This window comes from Cupressus sempervirens, chromosome 6 (assembly GCF_028749045.1).
Source record: "Cupressus sempervirens isolate cs-2001-9-10 chromosome 6, ASM2874904v1, whole genome shotgun sequence".
NCBI lineage: Eukaryota > Viridiplantae > Streptophyta > Pinopsida > Cupressales > Cupressaceae > Cupressus > Cupressus sempervirens.
The window spans coordinates 480,598,732-480,622,528 of record NC_143123.1 but is presented as its reverse complement, the minus strand read 5'-3'; the positions used below and the strand labels follow the sequence as shown (position 1 = coordinate 480,622,528).

Below are 23,797 nucleotides of genomic sequence, written 5' to 3'. Positions count from 1 at the left end.
AGATGTCAGAAAACCATAAAATGCATTCTGATTTGGCTTTGAAAATAGGGCAAACTAACAATCAGGGACACAAAAATCAGGGCATTGGTTCATTTTCATGAGGACAATATGAATTTACGATTAGGGCTCATGATGAATAACTGGGCGCACTTGGCGAACGATCAAAGTAGGCTACTCAAAATTTGCAGATTGGAAACATTGGCAAAAAAGTGGTTTTTGCAAATAGAATGGACCTAGAAAAGTGTGCAGACAGATTTGTCAAGACGAGAAAGTTAGCACACTTCAAGTAGTTTCAAAGTAAAAAATAGTGGTACAATCCACTCGATCTCACCTATAACAGATATCAAGATATGACATCACGAACAGGGGTTCTGACAATTGTGCATTTCTTGACACCAGTAAAAAGTTATAATTGCTTTTGGAATCACATTTGAAAACTAACCTAATGGATTCGTCATAGGCTCAAAATTGAAACGTAGCAAGTCTCTTACCACTAGAATGTAATACAAAAAAAAAAAATTCATTTCGGTCAACTAGGTCAAAGTTATAACAAATCAAATATGGCCTTTCAAAATTCTAAACAATTCACATCAGCATGACAATAATAAATGACCAACTTTGAGGGATTTAAAACCTAGTCAAATGGATTCAAAACGTCTCAAAATCTGAAACATAAGTTTTTTGATATGGACACTAAACACTCCCAAAGCGGCAAGTCATGAAACGTTACTGGGTGCGAGATATTCAATTGCAAAAATGGCCTCCTGTCATTGTTTGACACTAGGGCAAAAATGCAGAATTGGACATTGCTCAAGACAAGACTTCATGGAATGACTCGGAATGGTAATTTATCTTCATGGGGTGAGTGGATATACTGAATGCAAGGTGTTAGAAACATTGAACACCTCTTAGGCCTCAAATGGACACGCGGGTAGATATGCATCAAAAAGCATTTATATGGCTTGATTTTTTCAATGGTACTCAAAATCAGCGCTTCAATTTTGAGTCCCAATAGGTCGCCCACAAGAGTTAGGATTTGATGTCTAGAAACTTCCCAAGCAATCGAAAATTGCCTATATAAGAAAAGCCCATAGATTGTCTAGGACAACTCTGGATGTTAGTTCACAGCGTTGTCTTACAGATTATTGTAAGGAAGGCGCCCATGTGGGTTTGCATATTGTATTTCAATATTTTGTAATTCTGCATTTACAGTGATAATATGAAACCCATATTTTGTTTTCACAAATTGTTGTTATTTCATTGTTTATGCTATGTGATTATGGTATTAAGGGGAGCACCATTCATCAAGTGGTATTAAAGGAGTTCCTAAGTGTGTGGACAAATTCCTAATTGTGAGACAATTTGCACCGAGACTGTGGTTTGGGTTGTATGTGTAGACAAATCACCGATTGTGAAGCAATTTGCACTAGGGTTTGAACGAAAGTACAAAAATTGTCTCCACAAAGAGAGCATGATGGAAGAGTTGCAAGTGTTACACCTGAGGGTTTTAGAGCCCTCAAATGATAAATGCAAACATTCGAAAAACAAATGTGCTAAGGAATAAATCTTGCTATATGAGATGAAAGTGAGGATGAAAGAGAAGAAGAAGAAAATGTTGAAGAAGAGGCAGTTCTAAACCCAAAAGAAGAGATGCTTTTTACGGTCATCTCCAAGATTGGGAAAAGAAACTAAGTTTGAGTTTTCCACATTTTTGAGAAATCTTAACCCAAAGGAATTGATCAATTGAATCAATAAATCAGAAAAATACTTCAAGTATGAATGATGCAGGAGCATCCTAGGCTATCTTGTGATCTTGCATGATGGGAGTATTTGGCTTTAGAGTTGTGGACTTGGTCACTAAAGGAGTGGTGCTCGGTTGTTGTTAAAAGTAGTGTTAGCCATGGTACTCGGTCATTAAAGGGGCTCAATTGCTAAAGAGTTTGGCAGATACTATTGCTCAACACTCATTGTTGTGCTCAACATGTATTGGTTACTCGGTATCTGTTGGTTGCTCGGCATGTGTTGGTTACTCGGCAATACTTGGGAGTTTGCTGACACTTGGTAGTGTGTTGGTGCCAACTAGAGGTCTTGGTGCATTTGGCATGTGATCATGATTGATCTGAGAGTTTGTGTGGAACTATGAGTGGTCTTGGTTATCTCTTCTATGTGCATTTAATTTTTTTTGTAAACCTGGGGCTTGTCCTGAGTATTTTTGTGCGGTTATCGCATGTTAACTTCGGGTTAATGTGAGGGTTAACATTTTGTATTTAATTTTTTTTTTTAGCCGACTTGTGGCTTAAATATGCAGTTAATGCAAGGGATTTTATTTAAATTGTAATTGCTATGTCGACTTGTGGTTTAGTTGGGTATAAGTAAGGAGTCTTGTGGAGTCTTTAGAGAGGATCATCCAGCTTGGAGAAGGGGATGAAGTGGAGGAGCGAACTTTGAAGAGCTAGTCGTTGTGACTTGGAAAACAAGGAGATTTCTTGGTGGGCTTGCGAGCACAAGTTGAGATCTTCCTTGAGGGTTTCTACCAGAGTGCAGATCTGGACTAGCTGGAATTAGTGTTGTGAGTTGGATCTTGTGGGATCTTGCAGAATTATTATTGTATTTGTTGTTGTATTTGGCTATAACTTGGAAGGCCTTACAAATAGGCATATTGCATGTAAACATTTATTTTATAAATAAAGAGTTGTGATTTGGTATCAGATCTTGCATTGTTGTTATCTAGTGGTGTGTTTCTATTGTGTGGTTATTGTTGGGGGCTAGGACATCTCCTTTGGGGATTCTTCTGCCTTGCACTGCATCAATGAAGATATTGAGGATCGTGATAGGGTCAAATTTATGATGGCCAAAATGAAGGATCATGTGAAGATCTCGTGGCAAGAGATTCAATTCAAGCAAAATAGAAGAGGAAAGGATAAAATTGCAAGATACGATTGAATGATAGCTAAATTGAAGCAACAATTCATTCTCGTAGATTATGAGCTTGATTTTTTGAAGATAATACAAGGGTTGAAGTAAGTAGGAAGATTTGTTCAAGAGTATACTAAAGAGTTCTACTGATTTATCATTAGAGTGGGCCATGCACAAGCTGACAAGGAAAAAATTGTATGTTATCTTAATGGGTTGAGGCCTAGCAATCAGAAGGAATTGAGTTTGGTCAAGAAGTTTAATAACAAGAATAGTGGTAGAGGTTGGGGTGGAAGATATGGCGGACAGTCTTATGGAGGCTGAAATGAAGACCAGAAGAAGAAGGATGAGGCCAGCAATAACAATTAGAACTAAAGGGGAAACATTTCCAATCGTTTATATGATCAAAATAACAGATATCAAAGAGGAAGAAGAAAAGGGCAAGGATCTAGTAGAGGAGGTTTTCATGGAACCTATTTTCACCATGGAGAAGGACATAGGGCATTTGAGTGTCCCCAGCACCAAGGAAGGGCAGATAGAAGAACTAAAGGTCAAGTCAGAGTTGCACATGTTGATGAAGATATCAAATCATCGCACTCTAAAGATGTTGAAAGAGGATAAGTCCTAGTTAACTAAGGAGTCTTGCTGATTGGTGAGAATGAACCTCATCAAAGGAGGAGCTTGTTTCATACAAGGTGTAAATGTGAGGTAAGTGTTGTGATGTGATCATTGATGGTGGAAGTACTACCAATTTGGTGAAAGAGATATGGTAATGAAGTTAAATCTCAAGAGGCAAAAACATCCATGTCCATGTCATATTGCTTGGGAGTAGGATAACCACAAGGTCATAGTCAATGAGCAATGCCTAATAAAATTCAAGATTAGAAGCTATCGAGATGAGGTGATATGAGTATCATACCCATGGGCATATGTCATATGTTATTGGGTAGGCCATGGAAGTTTGACAGGGATGTGCATGATAGTCGTGTAAATACCTACACTTTGACAAAGGATGGAGTGAAACATAAGCTAAAGCCATTGAAGGATACAAATGAAAAGGTATGTAGTGCTGCTAGAGTATGTTTTGTTGATGGAAAGAAATTCCTAAAGAGTATAAGATGTGAGCATACTTGTTTTGCTCTAATTCTAAAAGACGGTAAAAAAAAGTAAAAGAGGTACCTACAGAAGTTGCAGATTTGGTAGAAGTGTTTCTAGCTAATGTATCTAATAATGTGCTTAGTGGATTACCACCCCTAAAGAAACTTAGTCATCTGATGGACTTGATTCCAGGATTTTGTTTACCAAATAAAGCAGGGCTCATAATGACACCAACAGAAAGTGAAGAGTTGAACAAACAAATGCATGAATTGTTGCAAAAGGGATTAATTTGGGAGAGTCTGAGTCCATGTGTTGTACCAACAGTATTAGCACCAAATAAGAATGGAGAATTGAGGATGTGTATAGATTCTCAAGCTATCAACAAGATCACAATCAAGTACACATTTTATTGCCAAGATGGATGATACAATGGATAATTTGAGAAAAGCAATGTATTTCACAAAGATAGATCTGAAGAGTGGGTATCATCAGATTCATATCAGAGAAGGAGATGAATGGAAGAATATTTTTCAAACAAGAAAATGATTGAATGAGTGATTAGTCACGCATTTTGGGCTAACTAATGCCCCGAGCACTTTCATGTGGCTCATGAATGATGTACTAAAAGAATTTTTGGGTAAGTTTGTGATTGTTTACCTAGATGATATTTTGATCTTTAGTAATATATTAGAGGAGCATATAATGCATATTCATAAGGTGTTTAAGAGATTGAGGGGGAAAGTTTATGATAAACCTGAAAAAGTGTAGTTTTGTGAAGGAGTTGGTGTACCTAGGATTTGTAGTTTCAGTAGGTCTAAAGACGGATCCTAAGAAAGTGAATGTTATCCTTGAATTGCGTACTCCATGGAGTGGTAGGGAGGTAAGATCTTTTCATGGATTGACTAGTTCTTATAGAAATTTTATCAGAGGTTTTAATAGTATCCATCAACCGTTGACTAAAACAATGAGAGGGGAGAGAAATAGTTTTAGTAGACTGTAAGATCATATAAGAGTTTCAATTTGTTCAAATGGAAAGTTAAAGAATAACATGTTTTAGCACTTGCAAATTTTAAGGTGTTTCAAGTAGACTGTGATGTTAATGGTATTGTAATAAGAGTTGTTTTGTGCCAAGAAGTTAGACATGTTACTTATATCAATGAGAAGTTGAATAATGCCAAAAGGAAGTATTTTGTTTATGATTAGAAATTTTATGTTATATTTCAGACGTTAAAGAAGTTGAGACACTATCTTCTTCCTACTAAGTTTGTTTTGTATATTGATCATCAAGTCTTGCAAGATTTGAATGATCAAGGAAAGTTGAACCAAAGGCATTTGAAATAAGTTGAGTTTTTGTAGAGTTATACATCTTTTGATAAGTAGGAGATAATTTCCACAGCAAGTCAAATTGTAATATTGCTATCAGGATTTAACTGTGTGATTTTGAGTCAAACTCATTGACCCATGTTTCATGAGTAGTGATTCAACATGAATCCATCTCTCATGAGGATAAATGGAACACTTAGCACTCATTGGATCTAGGTGATGCTCACAAGGATGAAGCACCAGGACTTCCTGGGAGGTCACCCATCCTAGTACTACTCCAGCCTGAGTGTGCTTAACTACGGAGTTTCCTCCATGGTTAGACCCAAAGCTTGCAACCCCATTTGCAAAACCTTCACCAAGTGTTGTGCCTTATGAACCATTCATTAGAAAGCCCCTTAAGCTCATCAATTGATAAGTAGGAGATAATTTCCACAGCAACTCAAATTGTGATATTGCTATCAGGATTTAACTGTGTGATTTTGAGTCAAACTCATTGACCCATGTTTCATGAGTAGTGATTCAACATGAATCCATCTCTCATGAGAATAAATGGAACACTTAGCACTCATTGGATCTAGGTGATGCTCACAGGGGTGAAGCATTGAGACTTCCCGAGAGGTCACCCATCCCACTCCAACTTGAGCGCGCTTAACTACGGAGTTTCCTCCATGGTTAAACCCAAAGCTTGCAACCGCATTTGCAAAACCTTAACCAAGTGTTGTGCCTTATGAACCATTCATTAGAAAGCCCCTTAAGCTCATCAATTGATAAGTAGGAGATAATTTCCACAGCAACTCAAATTGTGATATTGCTATCAGGATTTAACTATGTGATTTTGAGTCAAACTCATTGACCCGTGTTCATGAGTAGTGATTCAACATGAATCCATCTCTCATGAGAATAAATGGAACACTTAGCACTCATTTGATCTAGGTGATGCTCACAGGGGTGAAGCATCGAGACTTTCCGGGAGGTCACCCATCCCAGTACTACTCCAACTTGAGCACGCTTAACTACGAAGTTTCCTCCATGGTTAAACCCAAAGCTTGCAACCGCATTTGCAAAACCTTGACCAAGTGTTGTGTCTTATGAACCATTCATTAGAAAACCCCTTAAGCTCATCAATTGATGAGTAGGAGATAATTTCCACAGCAACTCAAATTGTGATATTGCTATCAGGATTTAACTGTGTGATTTTGAGTCAAACTCATTGACCCATGTTTCATGAGTAGTGATTCAACATGAATCCATCTCTCATGAGAATAAATGGAACACTTAGCACTCATTGGATCTAGGTGATGCTCACAAGGATGAAGCACCGGGACTTCCCAGGAGGTCACCCATTCCAGTACTACTCCAGCCTAACCACGCTTAACTACGGAGTTTCCTCCATGGTTAAACCCAAAGCTTGCAACCCCATTTGCAAAACCTTCTAAGGGGCTTTCTAATGAATGGTTCATAAGGCACAACACTTGGTGAAGGTTTTTCAAATGAGGTTGCAAGCTTTGGGTTTAACCATGGAGGAAACTCCGTAGTTAAGCGCGCTCAGGCTGGAGTAGTACTGGGATGGGTGACCTCCCGGGAAGTCCTGGTGCTTCATCCCTGTGAGCATCACCTAAATCCAATGAGTGCTAAGTGTTCCATTTATTCTCATGAGAGATGGATTCATGTTGAATCACTACTCATGAAACATGGGTCAATGAGTTTGACTCAAAATCACACAGTTAAATCCTGATAGCAATATCACAATTTGAGTTGCTGTGGAAATTATCTCCTACTTGTCAATTGATGAGCTTAAGGGGCTTTCTAATGAATGGTTCATAAGGCACAACACTTGGTGAAGGTTTTGCAAATGCGGTTGCAAGCTTTGGGTTTAACCATGGAGGAAACTCCGTAGTTAAGCGCGCTCAAGTTGGAGTAGTACTGGGATGGGTGACCTCCCGGGAAGTCTCGATGCTTCACCCTTGTGAGCATCACCTAGATCCAATGAGTGCTAAGTGTTCCATTAATTCTCATGAGAGATGGATTCATGTTGAATCACTACTCATAAAACATGGGTCAATGAGTTTGACTCAAAATCACACAGTTAAATCCTGATAGCAATATCACAATTTGACTTGCTATGGAAATTATCTCCTACTTATCAATTGATGAGCTTAAGGGGCTTTCTAATGAATGGTTCATGAGGCACAACACTTGGTGAAGGTTTTGCAAATGGGGTTGCAAGCTTTGGGTTTAACCATGGAGGAAACTCTGTAGTTAAGTGCGCTCAGGCTGGAGTAGTACTGGGATGGGTGACCTCCCGAGAAGTCTCGGTGCTTCACCCCTGTGAGCATCACCTAGATCCAATGAGTGCTAAGTGTTCCATTTATTCTCATGAGAGATGGATTCATGTTGAATCACTACTCATGAAACATGGGTCAATGAGTTTGACTCAAAATCACATAGTTAAATCCTAATAGCAATATCACAATTTGACTTGCTGTGGAAATTATCTCCTACTTATCAATTGATGAGCTTAAGGGGCTTTCTAATGAATGGTCCATAAGGCACAACACTTGGTGAAGGTTTTGCAAATGGGGTTGCAAGCTTGGGGTTTAACCATGGAGAAAACTCCTTAGTTAAGCGCGCTCAGGCTGGAGTAGTACTAGGATGGGTGACCTTCCGGGAAGTCCCGATGCTTCACCCCTGTGAGCATCACCTAGATCCAATGAGTGCTAAGTGTTCCATTTATTCTCATGAGAGATGGATTCATGTTGAATCACTACTCATGAAACATGGGTCAATGAGTTTGACTCAAAATCACACAGTTAAATCCTGATAGCAATATCACAATTTGAGTTGCTGTGGAAATTATCTCCTACTTATCAATTGATGAGCTTAAGGGGCTTTCTAATGAATGGTTCATAAGGCACAACACTTGGTGAAGGTTTTGCAAATGGGGTTGCAAGCTTTGGGTTTAACCATGGAGGAAACTTCGTAGTTAAGCACGCTCAGGTTGGAGTAATACTGGGATGGGTGACCTCCCGGGAAGTCTTGGTGCTTCAACCCTGTGAACATCACCTAGATCCAATGAGTGTTAAGTGTTCCATTTATTCTCATGAGAGATGGATTCATGTTGAATCACTACTCATGAAACATGGGTCAATGAGTTTGACTCAAAATCACACAGTTAAATCCTGATAGCAATATCACAATTATACATCTTTTTAAAACACTAAAGTGAGAAGTCTACTATAATTGCATATGCTCTTAGTAGAAGACATTTTTTGTTGACAGAGATGCAAATTGAGGTGGTTGGGTTTTTGAGACTCGAGTTTGTATCTTAAGTATCCTAATTTTGGTGAAGCTTGGAATGCTTATATAGAACGTATTACACTTGATAGGATGAAATGGTTGGATATCATAATCCAGGATGGTATGTTGTTTAAAGGAAGCTAATTGTGCATTCTAGGAAGTTCTATGAGAGAGAATATCATCAAGGAGAAACATAGTGGAGGATTGCCTAGATATTTTGGTAAAGATAAAACCATTGCTTTGGTTGCTAAGAATTATTATTGGTCATAGTTGCAACAAGATGTCAAGAAGTTTGTATAGAGTTGCAGAGTATATCAAATGGAAAAAGAAGCAAAGTAGAACACAGATTTCTATCAGCCATTACCTGTACCATAAACATCGTGGGAGGGTGTCAGCATGGATTTCATTCTTGGTTTACCAAGTACTTAGCAAGGGCATGATTCGATTTTTGTAATGGTTGACAAATTTCCAAAGATGACAAATTTCATTCTATGCAAGAAGACCGGTGATGTTGTTCATGTGGTAGAGTTGTTTTTCAAAGAAGTGGTGAGACTACATGGTCTACCAAAGAGCGTAGCTTCAATTTTGATATACCAAGTTAATTGGGTATTCCTAGTCTAAATTGTGGAAGAAGATGAAGATAGATTTGAAGCTCAGCGCATAACATCATCCACAGACTGATAGACAGACATAAGTTGTGAATAGGGATTTGGGGAACTTGTTGAGATGTTTGGTTGGAGATAAGTCAAAAGGCTAAGATTTGTTTTTACCTCAGGCAGAATTTGCATATAATAATTATGTCAATAGAAGTATTGGTAAATCACCATTCCAGATTGTATATGGGAGTAGTCCCAAAAATGCTTTTGAATTAAGGAAGTTGGATAAAGGATAGAGAAGTAGTGTTGAAATGGAGGATTTTTCAAAACATTTGAAGAACATCCATGAGGAGGTGAGAAAGCACATTATGAGGATGAATACACAGTACAAGTCTAAGGTGGATAAGAAAAGGAGGTATAAGGGATTTCAGATTGGAGATGAAGTCAGAGTTCATTTTAAGAAGTGTTTTCTAGTGAGTACGTATAATAAGCTAAAAATGAAGAAGTTTAGACCATGCAAGATACTGTAAAAGCATGATTCTGAAAATGTCTATGAAATAGAGTTGCTTACTGAACTGAATATTTCACCAGTATTTAATATTTTATATATGGCAAACTATCATGAAGGAAGTGATGAAGATTAAGGCACAAAAGCACACTAGAGTATCTCAGTAGTTACTTTAGCTACGAAGGAGAGTGAGGATATACTAAACACTCATGTAAAAAGGAGCACAAGGAACATAACATATCAAGAGTATCTCATCAAGTGGAAACGAATGCCAGTAGAAGATTCATCATGTCTAGCAAGAGAGGAGGTTGACCATCCTAATTTTCCTCTGACTACTTGAGACATGATGGTGTCACTTCTCAAATTACCTTGAGTGTATGATGCAAGGGCATCCTTGGAGTAAGAGCAATCTTGCATCACCCAAAAATATTTCCTTTATGTTCTTGAATAAAGATTGTCTCAGTGCAGATTTGTTGTTTGTAGAGGCTTGCTACTTAGTAGTCGATGATACAAGCTCGAAATGTTTTGATTTTAGAGGTGGATTTTCATCTTGGATATATCACTCTGTCAGTGTAGGCGCAGTGTCATATCATGAGTATTCGTGAAGTTATTGTGAATTTTTGGGTGTAATTTTGGTAAAAAAAACTTCAAGCTCAATTTTGAAGACCTTAGAGGCTCCCGATAGGCTTTGAAATGACGTCAACCGGAGCTTTTGTGAGTCATGCCCTATAGATTAGAAGATGAGGATTCCGAAATGGGGTTAAAATAGCCAATCGAATCAACGGTTCATAAGTTATGGTCTTCCAATGTTGGGTCAACCGAAAGTTCCAAAATAAATGTCATAATTGATTTGAGCTGACTCTATATATAATTTTAAGGTTGGTCGGCCTCAAGGGTCAGGGTTTGATGTCTAGAAACTTCTTAGGCGATGGAAAATTGCCCATATAAATAAAACTAGTAAATTGTCTAGGACAACTCTAAGTGATAGTTTGTAGTGTTGTCTTGCAAATTATTGTAAGGAAGGCACTCATGTGGGTTTACTTATTATATTTCAAAATTTTGTAATTTTGCATTTTGCAACAATAATAAGAAGTCTATTTTTGTTCTCCCAAATTGTTGTTATTTCTTTGCTTATATTATGTGTTTATGGTATTAAGGGAAGCACCCTTCATCAAATTAGCATACTAATATATGAAGGTAAAGCGTCAAATACCAACCTTATAAAGGTATATGTAAAGTAAAGTGTCAACACATAACATTTAAAGGTTACGCACCAAAGTCATAGTGTGTGAAGTCAATTAAAGAAGTGGGTCCCCAATCTCGCCAAGGTAAGTTGGTGGTATGATCTCTTTGATAATAATATACATAAATATTATGCAAGGCTCCTCTACATTATGTCATTATATATATATATATATATATATATATATATATATTCAATATAAAATGATATTTGATAATTCAAGATAATGTATGACAATATAAAAATTAAAGATGAAGTATAGTTAAATCTAACTTCTATATATCAAAAAGTATTATGTTATGTTATAATCATTTATGTTGTTAGTAATAGGCATGAGTTCAATTACTAGCATTCTTATTTGTATCTCTATAAGACTGCATGCCTTGATCATTTCCTCCAACAATATTATTATAGGAAAAGGGAGATTGATTTCTTACTCAGAGGGAGTTTGACACCTCTTCAAGGTAACATTGGATGAGAAGTTACGAAGATTGACATCCAAAGGGAGTCTGAAAGTCCATGTGTGTGACTACATGATGAAGGGTGCTCCCCTTAATACCATAAACACATAACAAAAACAAAGAAACAACAACTTGTAAGAACAAAATATGGGCTTATTATTATCGCCACAAATGTGAAATTACAGAATTCAAAATTACAATATACTAACCCACATGGCCGCCTTGATTATAATAATCTGCAAGACAACGCTGCGAACTATCACCCAAAGTTGTTCTAGACAATGTCTAGGCATTTCTCAAATAGGCAATTTTATGTTACTCGAGAAGGTTCTAAAAATTCAAACTTAATATCTAGGACCGACAAACCCTAACAATACATGTACAATCAGCCAAATACATTTTTGACATTTAATTTGAAAGTTTTGGTTAGCCCAGCTTCAAAAGGCCATAACTCTCGAACTGTTGCTCTGATTGGCTATTATAGCCACTTTTTCGAAACCTTAGCTTTTGATCTACAAGCTGATATCAGTTCAAGCACCCACTCGCTGAGTTTTCAAGCCTCATTCAGACACATTTAAGCCTTCAAAGGTAAGCCTAAAGTTTGTATACCAAAATCGCACACCAAAAATCTACATTAAATTCAAGAATACGCAAAATATGGCACTGAACGTCAATTAGTAGGCTTATATATCCAAGATGAGTATCCACCTTTAAAATTAGGACATTTCGAGCTCGTATGACTGACTTACTAAGAAGCAAGCCTCCACAGAGAGCAACTCTACATTAAGAGAACCCTTATTCAAACAACTAAAATGAAATATTTTTTGTTGATGCAAGATTTTTCTTACACCCAAAATGCTCCTACATCACTATATGGTTTTAATAGGCAAGCCTCCTGTAAATATCATAAGGAAGTGACGACTCCCAATTAATTCATTTGTATTTGCAGAAGTTATTGAAATGTGACAATCTTACAATCACTTAATTTTCTATTATGATGGATATTTTACGATATTTATGCAGATCATGATAGATTATACTTTGCCTGGTGGATGTTCATTGTGTGTGTACGTACCTTATGAACATTTTGAGTGCATGGTGAATGTTATTGAAATTGATGTTCAAGTGGCCATTACTCAAAAGTACTTGAATACCATATGAGATGACATTCAAAAGGTAATTACTCACAATACATGGTGAATATCTTGCAACTCAACATTCAAGAGGCCATTGCTCAAAGAGTAAATGGTGAATGTCATATGAGATGACATTCAAAAGCCTATCACTCCCAATATCATTACCCGGAGTATTTGGTGAATTTCATTTGTTAATATTTTGGAGGCCAATACTCATTATATCAAAATGTTGAATATCTTCGGGTCAATGTTATATTGCATTGAGATAATATGTGGTCTTGTGTTTATCCTCCCTAACTAAGAGAGAGTGTAAATATTAGTGTAGTTCCAATAGGATAAAACTTACTGTGTTAAATAAAAAATACTAATGAATAGACATGTCATGTGAAGGTACATCTATCCATATTTCATCTAATATAAGAGAGATGGCTACCATTTGGAAGTGCTACTACATTTGCAACCATCCTCGGAATCATAACACATTCACGAATGAACAAAGCAAATTAACACCTTGCACCTGACATGTTTGGAGCCATCATGTGTTTCAACAATCGTGCATTCTTTTCTCTAGAACGTCACAATCTTTATCTCCATTTTGAATGTTGTCAACAATACCAATAAAAGGTTGCCAAGTTTCTCTTGCGTTAACATTCAAGCATGTTTGAGTAGTCCTTTAAAATGAAAATATGTAAGAAAAAAAGCAAAGCATATTATTGGTTGAATGAGCCAATTTGAATCAAGGCAATAGTTCTCTACCATGGCATGGCAGGGACTAATAAAATACACTAGTGTTTAAGAGTATTTTCAAGTAGTTCTAATATTTTCAGAGTTAAAGAAAACCTGAAAGCATAACCAGACATATGGACAGTTGGAGGCATCAAAGAGATTCCTTGCAAACTGTAATTATGATTACTTGCAAATTGTCACTGCATGTACTGTGGATTCACAAAGAAATCAGAAATAATGCTCCTATTTTTGCTTACCCTAGTTCATACACCTGTGAAACTTGAGAGCTCTACATTTCTGTTTGACTGAGTTTTCGACTGAGATATGGCACTTTTTGGCAATTTATTCATTCAAATATCGCTGTAATTTTTCCCAAGAACTCATTGCCTAAAGTCAAGTATATAGCACCCAGAATGGACTTTCGTGATATCTATCATATTTCAAAAAAAAATCAATTGAGGCTCATCAAGGACTATAATTTGTTGGTTTTCTTTTTGTATTGTACAATAAAAAAATAGTTAGATTCAAATCATCCAAACAAATAGAAGCCATACACCTCGACTACTCTTTTTCCTATTTATGTGATGTAACATTTGAAATACAGAAATTGCAGTTCAACTATTGAATAATTGTGAGTCTTGTTTTGCTTTTGTTCAATTGGTGCTTATGTTAACATTAAGTTTGTCAGCTAGTTCACATTATTGTAATGTTCCTTGAATTATAAACAGAATTCAAGTTGGAGGAGGCATAATCTATCATTCCTAACGAGCATTCATATTCATTGAAAGTAGCACTTAATGTGCTGCGTAAAATATTCAAGACCGAGTTTTCAAGTAGTGTCATTGAATTTAGCAATCAAAAAAGCAACCAGACAAGAATTGGTATGAAAATGAGAAAAAAAATACTCAATTTAGAGACTTGTGTTGCTCCTTTACATTTGCATTTGTTTGCAATAATCATCCTTTCTTATAAGTTGAGTTGCTGGTTTGCATTCCAGCACGGATACGAGTTCAAGATTCGGGTTTGACATTTGTCCAAAAATATTTCGGGTTGTGTTTGAATTTTTGTTTTTGGTTCCTCCATACAAAAACATATTCTTAAATAATAATAAAATATGTGTATGCAACAACAAATAAGCTCATACACCACACAGCTAATAATGAATCAACATAGCAAAATACACCACCATATCTATATTTCATTTCAATAGGATATTAGTTGCACCATTTAGCCATACATAACACTTGCGTGGTCACATGCATGGGTCATATTTCCATATCGAAGGACAGTCTGAGAATAAAAGGAATCATCAAAAGATAAGTGTAGTTATCTGAATTTTTTGTTGTTGGTTAGAGGATTTCTAACCAAGCTAGACCAAAAGTTGAGATTCAGATTTTAAGCACTGGTTCAAAGAATAAATCATTGCCTTTTTAAAGAAATTCCTCCATAATCGTTAATTTGGACTAAACCAATTGCCAATTTGGATTTCTTCTATAAGCAAGTTTATATTTTCATTCACAAATGCATAAATGATATATAACCCACCTTTTTTGGCCTTTTTAGTGGTCACTTTTAGGGTTCGAAGGATTGAATAGACCAAATTATGCAAAAATAAACACTTCAAAAAACTTTCTAAAAATGTTGTTTCGAGACCAAATTTGCCTGAATTGAATGGCTGGGCAGCAAATTCTTCAAAATTCGCTCCAAATTCTGCCCAGGTTCCTCCGACAGGATTTGCAGCGAATTTGCGGCTCTATAGCTGAATTTGGGGAGAATTTAACAAGGACCAGACTTTGTACAGAATTGAATCAGACTTTGAGGGTTGCTGGAGAGAATATGGTAACTTAGCTTATAAGCAAAACTACAAACATAGTTACAATTAACTAATAAAGGCTTACTGAACAACTGGGAAACAAGTAATGCCAATTACAGAAACAGCTAATGTTATATACAAGAAATACATGAATGCCTAAAATCATCAAAAACTAGCTATGCGGTCAATTGAGCAACAGTGAGTACCATAAACTCCAGAGAACTCATTGCCATGCATGGCGTATTGAAGTGAATTAAAAATTACATTTAATAATACAAGAAAGCAGTCAGTATGACCAATTAGAAACTTTGTCACAACTTTTTAACGAAGTGAATGAAATAAGAGGCCTATACAGTCCTTGTATGTGCCTTAAAAGCTGCTGAAAAGTGAAAACAACATAAGCTTTCACATTATAAAAAGCTTGAAAATGTAAGCTCTTGAGAAGAGCCCTTAATCTAGCTTCCTCCCCTTTTCAGGAAGGCAGATATGAAGCCAAGTCACTAAGATCAGTGAACACACAGATGCAACCAGGGTTATGCCCAATAGTTGTTTGGCTTAAAGAAATATCAAATTGCAGGCAGATGATGTTCATATAATGTCAACTTCCTGAAGAAAATAAACAAAAGGTTAGAAAACCCTAACCCATCAAAGCTTGTCAAAGAACACAAGTTTGACAACACACTACCTGTTCACAACCTCTTTAAAAAGGACCTGACAAAGAAGGGAGAAAAAGATAACTAATGCCGTTCAGTTAAAGCTTCTATAATGCAGCATCGCTAGAAAATTTACATTGGAGTACACCAGTAAACTTCACCTCACCAGAAACAAGATGAGCACCTATTTTGTCAAAGATACAAATTCCAGCAGGAATGCAAGAACAGACAACAGTTCATGAACCAACAAATAGAGAGCTAAAAGCAGCAGAAATGCATATAACTGTGTGAATAATTGGGATTCTGACATTAAATTTACAGTTTATAACAATTAGTGTGATGTTCTTTTTCTGATGATGAATCATCGAGTGTGATTTGAAATGTTGTTGCAAAGAAATTCTACACAGTTTATACGTCAAATTTGTGAGGTCTGCATACCATACAAATCCAAATGTCACTTACAGAAGTATCAAATAAATGGAGCTTTCAACTGTCCTTTAATTTTATAAGATGCTATTTAACATTGTGCAATTGCACAAGGTGGGCAGTTCCTACCTTGTAATTAGCATTTTAACAATCATAATCGAGACTGAAAAGTGAACTGAAAAGCATTGAACTTCCATGTTAAGAATTTGACAAAAAACAACAAAATGCAGCAAAACCACAGAAACATGTCAACAATTGAGAGCAGTCAAACAAGAAAACAATCACAGATATCATCAACCAAGAACAGCATTGCAACAATATGATTAGTTTTCAACCAAAAGTGCAGTTTATTTCAAAGAAGTGACATTCAACTAAGACAAAGCATTCAATGTTATTATTTTGATGAAATTGTTTTTCCTTGCAAGAATCACGATAATAACACCTTTATTAAAAAGAAAAAGAAAATATTGATGTTCTAAATGAAATACGTTAACAATTTATCAGTTTTAATTAGACAAATAACAATTCTTTCAATCTTTCGAAGTTCAATAATCCCAACAGATTAGTTATAAATGTTACACTCACTTTCCTAGAGTTCCTTTTTATCTCTTCTTAACAGAGTAACGTGATTCCTTTAGTGGTGAATTGTCCATGTTACACCATTAGGGTTTCCTTCATAGAAATGTTAATTTATAAATAGCTATAAAATGCTTTTTATGAGAAAGCCATGTCAGGTTGAAATGGATTTCACCCAAGATGGAGTAAATTTCTGCCATATGCTTCAAGTTAGCTCAAGTCCATGGTGATTTCCACTTCAAGATGTATGCACTTGCCTAAGTCACCCTTAATTTCCACTGCACATCGGTTGTCCTTTGCCTAAGTCGATGTGAGCTTTCACCAAGCAATTGCATATTTCGCCTATGTGGCCTTGCATTTCAACTCAAAGATCTCACATTTTGCCTAAATCATTAGTGGTTTCCACTTAATGCATAGAGGTTTTGCCTAATTTTTTTGTGGTTTCCAATTGGTGTAAGATAGTTTTGCCTCTCTAGTGATTTCCACCTGATTTTTGATAGTTTGACCAAAGTGTATAGTCACTTCCACTTTTGGGATTTTAATCTTTGCCTAGCCTACTAGTGGTTTCCATTTGATATACCATAAGTCCAGCCCATCTCTCATCAAGTTTAACAAAAATGCTTTGAAATTGTGAAGTTTATTGGAGAATCAACTTCGTAAATAGGGCTAGTGTCAAATGCCAATGGTGAGAATTATATGAGAGAGAAAATGTAACTAAGTGAGGGGAACCATTTGAACATTAAGGCTATGAGTTAATGAAATAAGGAAATGAATTGAAATGGAGAAATTGATTCAATCATAAGGAGATCCAAAACCAATAACGGGGCCTTAAGGCTGATCAAACAAGGCTTGAATCCAATCATCATAGGCCTTGATTTCAAACGTGTGGGCCTCAAAGCATACATTTGTCCCCATTTTGCAAGTATGGGCTTAAGTTCGAACATGCAGCCCTGCTAAACCAAGAATATAGGTCTTAATGTGGCCCTAATTGCTAGCATGTAGACTCAAATTTCTAGAGAACAAGCCTAAATCTGCCGTTAAACTAGATAAGATAAGCAAGCCTACAAGATCAAACATGTGGGCCTATAATGCTCAACATTTGGGCTTTAATTCAAACATATGACCTCAAATAAAATACACCCAGGCTAAAATATGGGTACAAATTCATTAAATCATGCTTTAGTTTCTAACATGTGACCTCATAGTCAATGTTTTGGGCCCTTGTTCCAACGTCTGGCCCCAAATTTGGCTCTACTCCTAACCAGGTGTATAGCCTTAAAGCTCAATAAAATGGGCCATAATTTCAAATGTATAGGCCTATAACTCAAACACCTAAATCTGGGTGAAGACACAATAGGACAGGCCCTAATTGATAACTAGTGGGTCTAAATTAATCACAAGTCCTCTAAATTCAAGCATGTGGTACCTAATTCCAAATGAGATCAGATCTAAATCAGACCCTAAAACCCAGCATATGGCCTCCTTATCCCAACATACGGTCCTAAGTCTCTAATGTGGGACTGAAACTTAGAGGCCTGGCACCAAATCCCAAACGTATGTGCATAAATTGCTAGGATACAGCCCCAAATCTCAAATGCACAGCCTTAACATCAAATGTGTGGTCCCTAATTTCAATATGTGACCTAAAATTCAATGACTTGAGCCTCAAATCTGGACTGAAGTCTAAATTCAAATGTATGGGCCTAGATTAAATAAACATGGCCTCAAACTTCAATGCAAGACCTCAAAGTTAACCATGACGGCTCAAATTGAATAAGAAATTGCATCAACCTATGTACAAAAAGGTTGTTGGATCTAAATACAAGGACAGATTTAAAATTTGAAATCATACGAGTAATGAATTTAATGAGAACTGGACATTAATACTTGATAGTTTGAATTCAATTTTTGTAGCCAAAAGGAGAAAAATCAATTTGAGGAGCAGGCTAAAATCATTTCAAAAATTTGTTTGCAGGTCATTACAAAGAAAATTCGACCCACCAAGGCAGAAAATTGAAGAGTTTTTCCATCATTTTGGTGGAAGAAATAAGCACAAAGGCTGACAGAAAACAGTTTTCTCCAAATTTCATGCAAATTACATGCAAAAGAGACTAAATGAAGTGATTACAAGTGACTGTCCTGCTGATCTCAGTCACTTCAAACTCATAAAATAACTGAAAGCAAGCCCAGATCATACAAGGATTTAGACATTAGCACCCAGATCTAGACATCAACCTGTAAGGTAAATGATTAACAATTAAGGGGGTTGTCATCTCTTGAGTGATTCAAACTTGATGGGCTGTTAATGGTGAAATTTACATTCACGCATTGTCATTTGGTTTCTCATATGCATTAGGAGATAAAGATTGAAATCAGATTTTAAGATGAAAGGAGAAAGTTCATATTTCTTAGACAAGTATCATATTTTCTTAGGCAAGTATCATTAAGTCATCCTTGATCTTGCCATAATTGTTCTTGCCTTCGAGCATCTTCGACCTACATGCATCATCCTCCATTAAATATTGAATTTGAAATTTCTTCTAGAGATTCGAAATTTGTTACCAAGATATGAAATCCAAAACCATGATATATCTACCTTCCTTATGAAAACCTTAATGATACTTGCCTAAGAAAATATGATACTTGCCACTACACCCACCTAGAGCAAGCTTCTAAGGAATAGTCAAATGATTTTCACATCAATATCTTCTCTGTAATCCCATCAAATGGATGCAAACTAAAGATTGAATATCAATTGAAGTCAAGTGCTTTCATCGGCTCACCAAACAAGGCACACTTACAACCAGCAAGAGACTAGTGGCCAGGATTTGTTGAGTCAGTCAAGTAAACATCCACAAATACTTTCATCCAACTAAACTACTTTCAACATGAAATGAAATCTCATCCAAGTGAAAGATTGAGGAAACTGTGCAACACTCCAAAGCATAATTAAGTAATTGACAGGGAAAAAATCAACAATGAATTATCTATTACTTTGATTGCATCATAGAAACAATTTGCTCAAGTCTCACCCTTAGCTAATCTACTCTACTTCTAGCTCTCTCCTATTCCAATCTAATCTAATGATCAAACACACACCCCCCCCCCCCCCCCAACCCGCCTTCTAACTCGTAACAAATGAGAAGGCCTTAGCCTTATATAGTAGTTTCCTTGCAAGGAAGGGCCAAGATTGATCCAACATCAAGGGCTAGGATTTAATCCTACAAACCCTAAATAGGGTTGCCAAATTTACAACCAATTAGACGAGGGCACCAATTCATGATCATTAAGAAAATTACAATGATTTTGATAGCCAATGAGAAAATAGGACACTTGACATGTTCTGATGTCTTGTACTTGAATCTGGAATTTTCTGATTGGAGTAGACAGCTAGGTGCCATATCATCATCCTTATCATGTAGATCTAATTAATCATGTGCTTTGAATCCTGGCTTGTAAATTGTATCTGTTAAAATTGCAAATATTTCTTTCTTGATTGTTAGAAAGTATCTTTAACCCATGTCAGCTCCTTGATGATGATGAGATGGCCCATGCATCCCACGTGCTTGTTCCCTTGAATGTTCCCCATCATTTGGAAATCCTTGTCATGCCCTTCACTTGAATTGACATCTTGAGCTTGTGAACTTGATGTTAATTGCCTTTGTGAGCTTGATGATATCCTTATGTCATTGGCTTTGTCTTGGTCTTAAACTTGAACTCCTTCATCCAACTGAACAATCACAATCTTTAGAGTTTCATTTACTATCTGATAAATTCATCTTCTCATTTGAAGTTCATGGGCCTTGAAATTACATCTGTAAAAGCCAGCTTCCTCACTCTTTCCCCTTCAACTTAACTTGCAAAAACAAGATAAAAGAAGTTTTAAGATCATGAAGTGATGATAAGCAACAAAATGAAGAAGAAAACTCGGAATCCTCTGTCATTATGAAATTCTGAGATCACACTTTCCTTTAATTGCAAATTTGATTAGGTTTCAATTTAATTGGTGAAATGAATATTTTATTGCAAACTGAAATGTCCTTATCAAAATTCAGACTTTGGATTCATTCTAGGCTACTACAAGAAGCCCAGATCTATCACTCCTAATGCCCCCTCATTCAAATCTGCCATCATTCGAAAAAAAATAATGTGCATCAGGACACAAAGTGGATGCCTATCGGCTAGATATCACTGCTTCTTAATGCAGAGGTGAATCACTGCTAGTTTTACGTTGAAATAGGCTGCCCTCTGCTCTCTTATATAGGCACTAGACATGACCAAGGGGTATGCCTCCCAAGAAGGGCCAACCTGAACATGAGCCAATAAGATTTAACTATTTTAACTATTTTAACTATTTTGAATTAAATTGCCACATCTTGGAAGAAAACTTGGGCGGAATTCTCAGATCTTAAGGATTTTGATGGCAGAATTTTCGCATCTGTGGGATTTTGAGGGTGGAATTCCTCCGATTAGAGGAATCCTACCATCTTGAGTCTCATCCTTTCATTCTACAACTCAAAAACTTGCCTTCTTAACACCATATTGGAACAATTTCTTCTCCATTTGTGCTACTCAAACTGCAATTAGCAATTAAATCTGATTCTGATAGTCTTTAATAGAGGCAGAGATTTCTTTGAGTGAGGATTAATGTGGCAGAATTCCTCAAGTTTAAGGATTTTCGCCACCATAAGTCTCCTCCCTCTTTATTACAACTCAAAAAAAAACACTTCTTTTGACATCGAACTATTCCTTAATTTGCATCTTTTGGCATTCAATCATTAACTTCGATTCAATCTTGGCTATTGAAGGGGCGAAAATTTTAAGAGATTAGAATTTCATGGACAGAAATCCTCCAATGGAGGACTTCCACCACCATGGCAGCAGTCCACTTTGTCAAAAAGCATTTGAAGATTTCTTGAGAACATGCAATCAAGTTTTCATCAAATCCTTTTGTTAGGAGCAAAGAATCGTCAAAATTTGGGGCATGGTAATAGTTGGCAGAATTTTTTATGCTGGAGGATTTTTGGGGCAGGAATCCTCTGACCAGAGAACATCAGCCACCCCTCAGATTCTCTCTATGGACACACACTTAAAAACTTTTCCCATCTTACAAACTTTGTTAATCCAACTTCACTACATTCTAGTCATTCAATTAAGGTGCGGAATGAGCGATTTGTGGGCGGAAATCCTCTATTCAGAGGATTTTTGCCAGCTTTGGCTCTTTCCTTTGACACATTACAACAGAAAAACTTGTTTTCTCAACACAACTTTGTAGATTTCCTCCTAATTTCACACCTTTCAATATATCGTCTCGAATTTGGTCATAATTTGCTTACGTATAGCAAATGCCCAAAGGCTCCAAGTTTCATGCATAAAATGACAAAAACAGAAGTCCAACTAAAATACCAAATACTAAACAATAAAATAGAAGTTCAACTCCATAATCAGATGTCCATAATAATCAAAATCAATAATGTATCTGCAAATAATATATGTCAAATATATGGATGTCCTCTACGATCATGATCAAAATCATGAGTCAGAGTCAGCCTAAATGAAAGCTTTTCTTGCTGCTCCTCTTTCTTTTTCTTCTTGCCAAGAATGGTTAAAATGAAGACATGAATGAGAGTTCACCTTTTTAGCCTCCAAACAGGGTTTGGTGATTTTTTAGATGAGACTAATGCCTACATGAAGCCTGCCAATCGTAGAAAAAATAAAATAAAAATTCACCTTTTCAAAAACAGCAGGTGTTTTTATTTATTGGGAAATAGGGGACGGACCTGGGTATCAAGGACGGTTGGAGAATGGCCTGGCTGTTTCAGTACCCAAATCTGTCCCCAAGTTCACAAAGTTTCTGAAATGTCCCCAAATTTTGATGGAAAATGGACCAATAGGGGGCGTTGAAATTTCACCCCTGCTTCCCCATTTTCGTACTTGAAACGGGAGGTGCGGTTCCAAGGCAGGGGACGCATCCCCATGGAACACAAGTTTTTTCCTTTCAAATTTCAGGACGCATCACAGAAAAGTAGGTTAAAAGCTGGCGGAGATTTCTCTGATAGAGGAATTTCCATTGCAGAAATTCCATCATTAGAGGAATTCCACCAAGTATTTCAACAAGCACAAAACCCTCAAACCTCCTCACCAAATCGATAAGGCATTAAGACTTGAAAAGAAAAAGTTGCTACTAAAAACCCTAAAGACAGCTAGAACCTACACTAAGCCAAAAGGAAGGGTAAGCCAAAAAGAAGGGTCTCCATTTGCAATGGGGTGATGATGTGAAAACTTCACAACAGGACGGTATGAAACTCTAATTAGGGTTGTGTTGGATTAATCCTAGCCCTTTTTCAAATCAATCTTGGCCACTCATTGTACAGGGGACTACTATAAGGCCAAGGCTTTCTCCTATGTAGCTCACTAGAGATAGAGTAGAGTAGTTAAGACTTGGAGAAATTATTGTCATAATGCTATCAGAATAATGGTTAATTCATTGTTGATCTTCATGGTGGATTACTTGTGTTGCTTTGGAGTATTGCATGGTTTCTACATTTCCTCGATTAGATTCATTTCATGTCAACTACAAGTAGTGTTTAGTTCAATGGACGATATTTTGGATACATCTTTAGTGAACTCACATCGACCACACCACTAGCGATTTGTTGATTGTAAGTTTGTCTTGCATGGTCGAATTGCATATTTATGAGCTTTACCTTAATTATTGTTTGCATATTGATATGCATCAATGGGTGGTGTGAATGGAATGGTGATAGTTTGAACATCTTACATCTACCTTAGGAGATCACACTAGGTTGATTAATGTCAATGGCTAAACTAAGTCTACTACAGTCACAAAGACATTCATTATCTATTGCATTCTAGGATTAGATTAGATTATCTAAACCCTTTCCCTTAGCAATTTGTTTGGTTGAAAGTGTTTGCAGTAGCTGATATCGATTAATTGAATGGCATAAGTCCCTTTTGATAACCAACATAATACATCATTATAATTGAGTGAAATCCACCATAGGGAG

The 23,797-nt window shown here is 36.5% G+C and overlaps 1 protein-coding gene across 3 annotated transcripts in view; it reads right to left on the bottom strand.

Annotated features, from left to right (window-relative positions):
- Positions 1 to 15,327: 15,327 nt before the first annotated feature.
- The window catches only part of LOC149553125 (uncharacterized), a 43,548-nt gene continuing 35,078 nt past the window's right edge, over positions 15,328 to 23,797 (bottom strand). For all 3 annotated transcript variants that reach the window (XM_089788641.1, XM_089788637.1, XM_089788640.1), the window contains one exon: positions 15,328 to 15,720. The gene's annotated coding sequence lies outside the window, so the exon portion shown is untranslated. The remainder of the gene's footprint in view (positions 15,721 to 23,797) is intronic.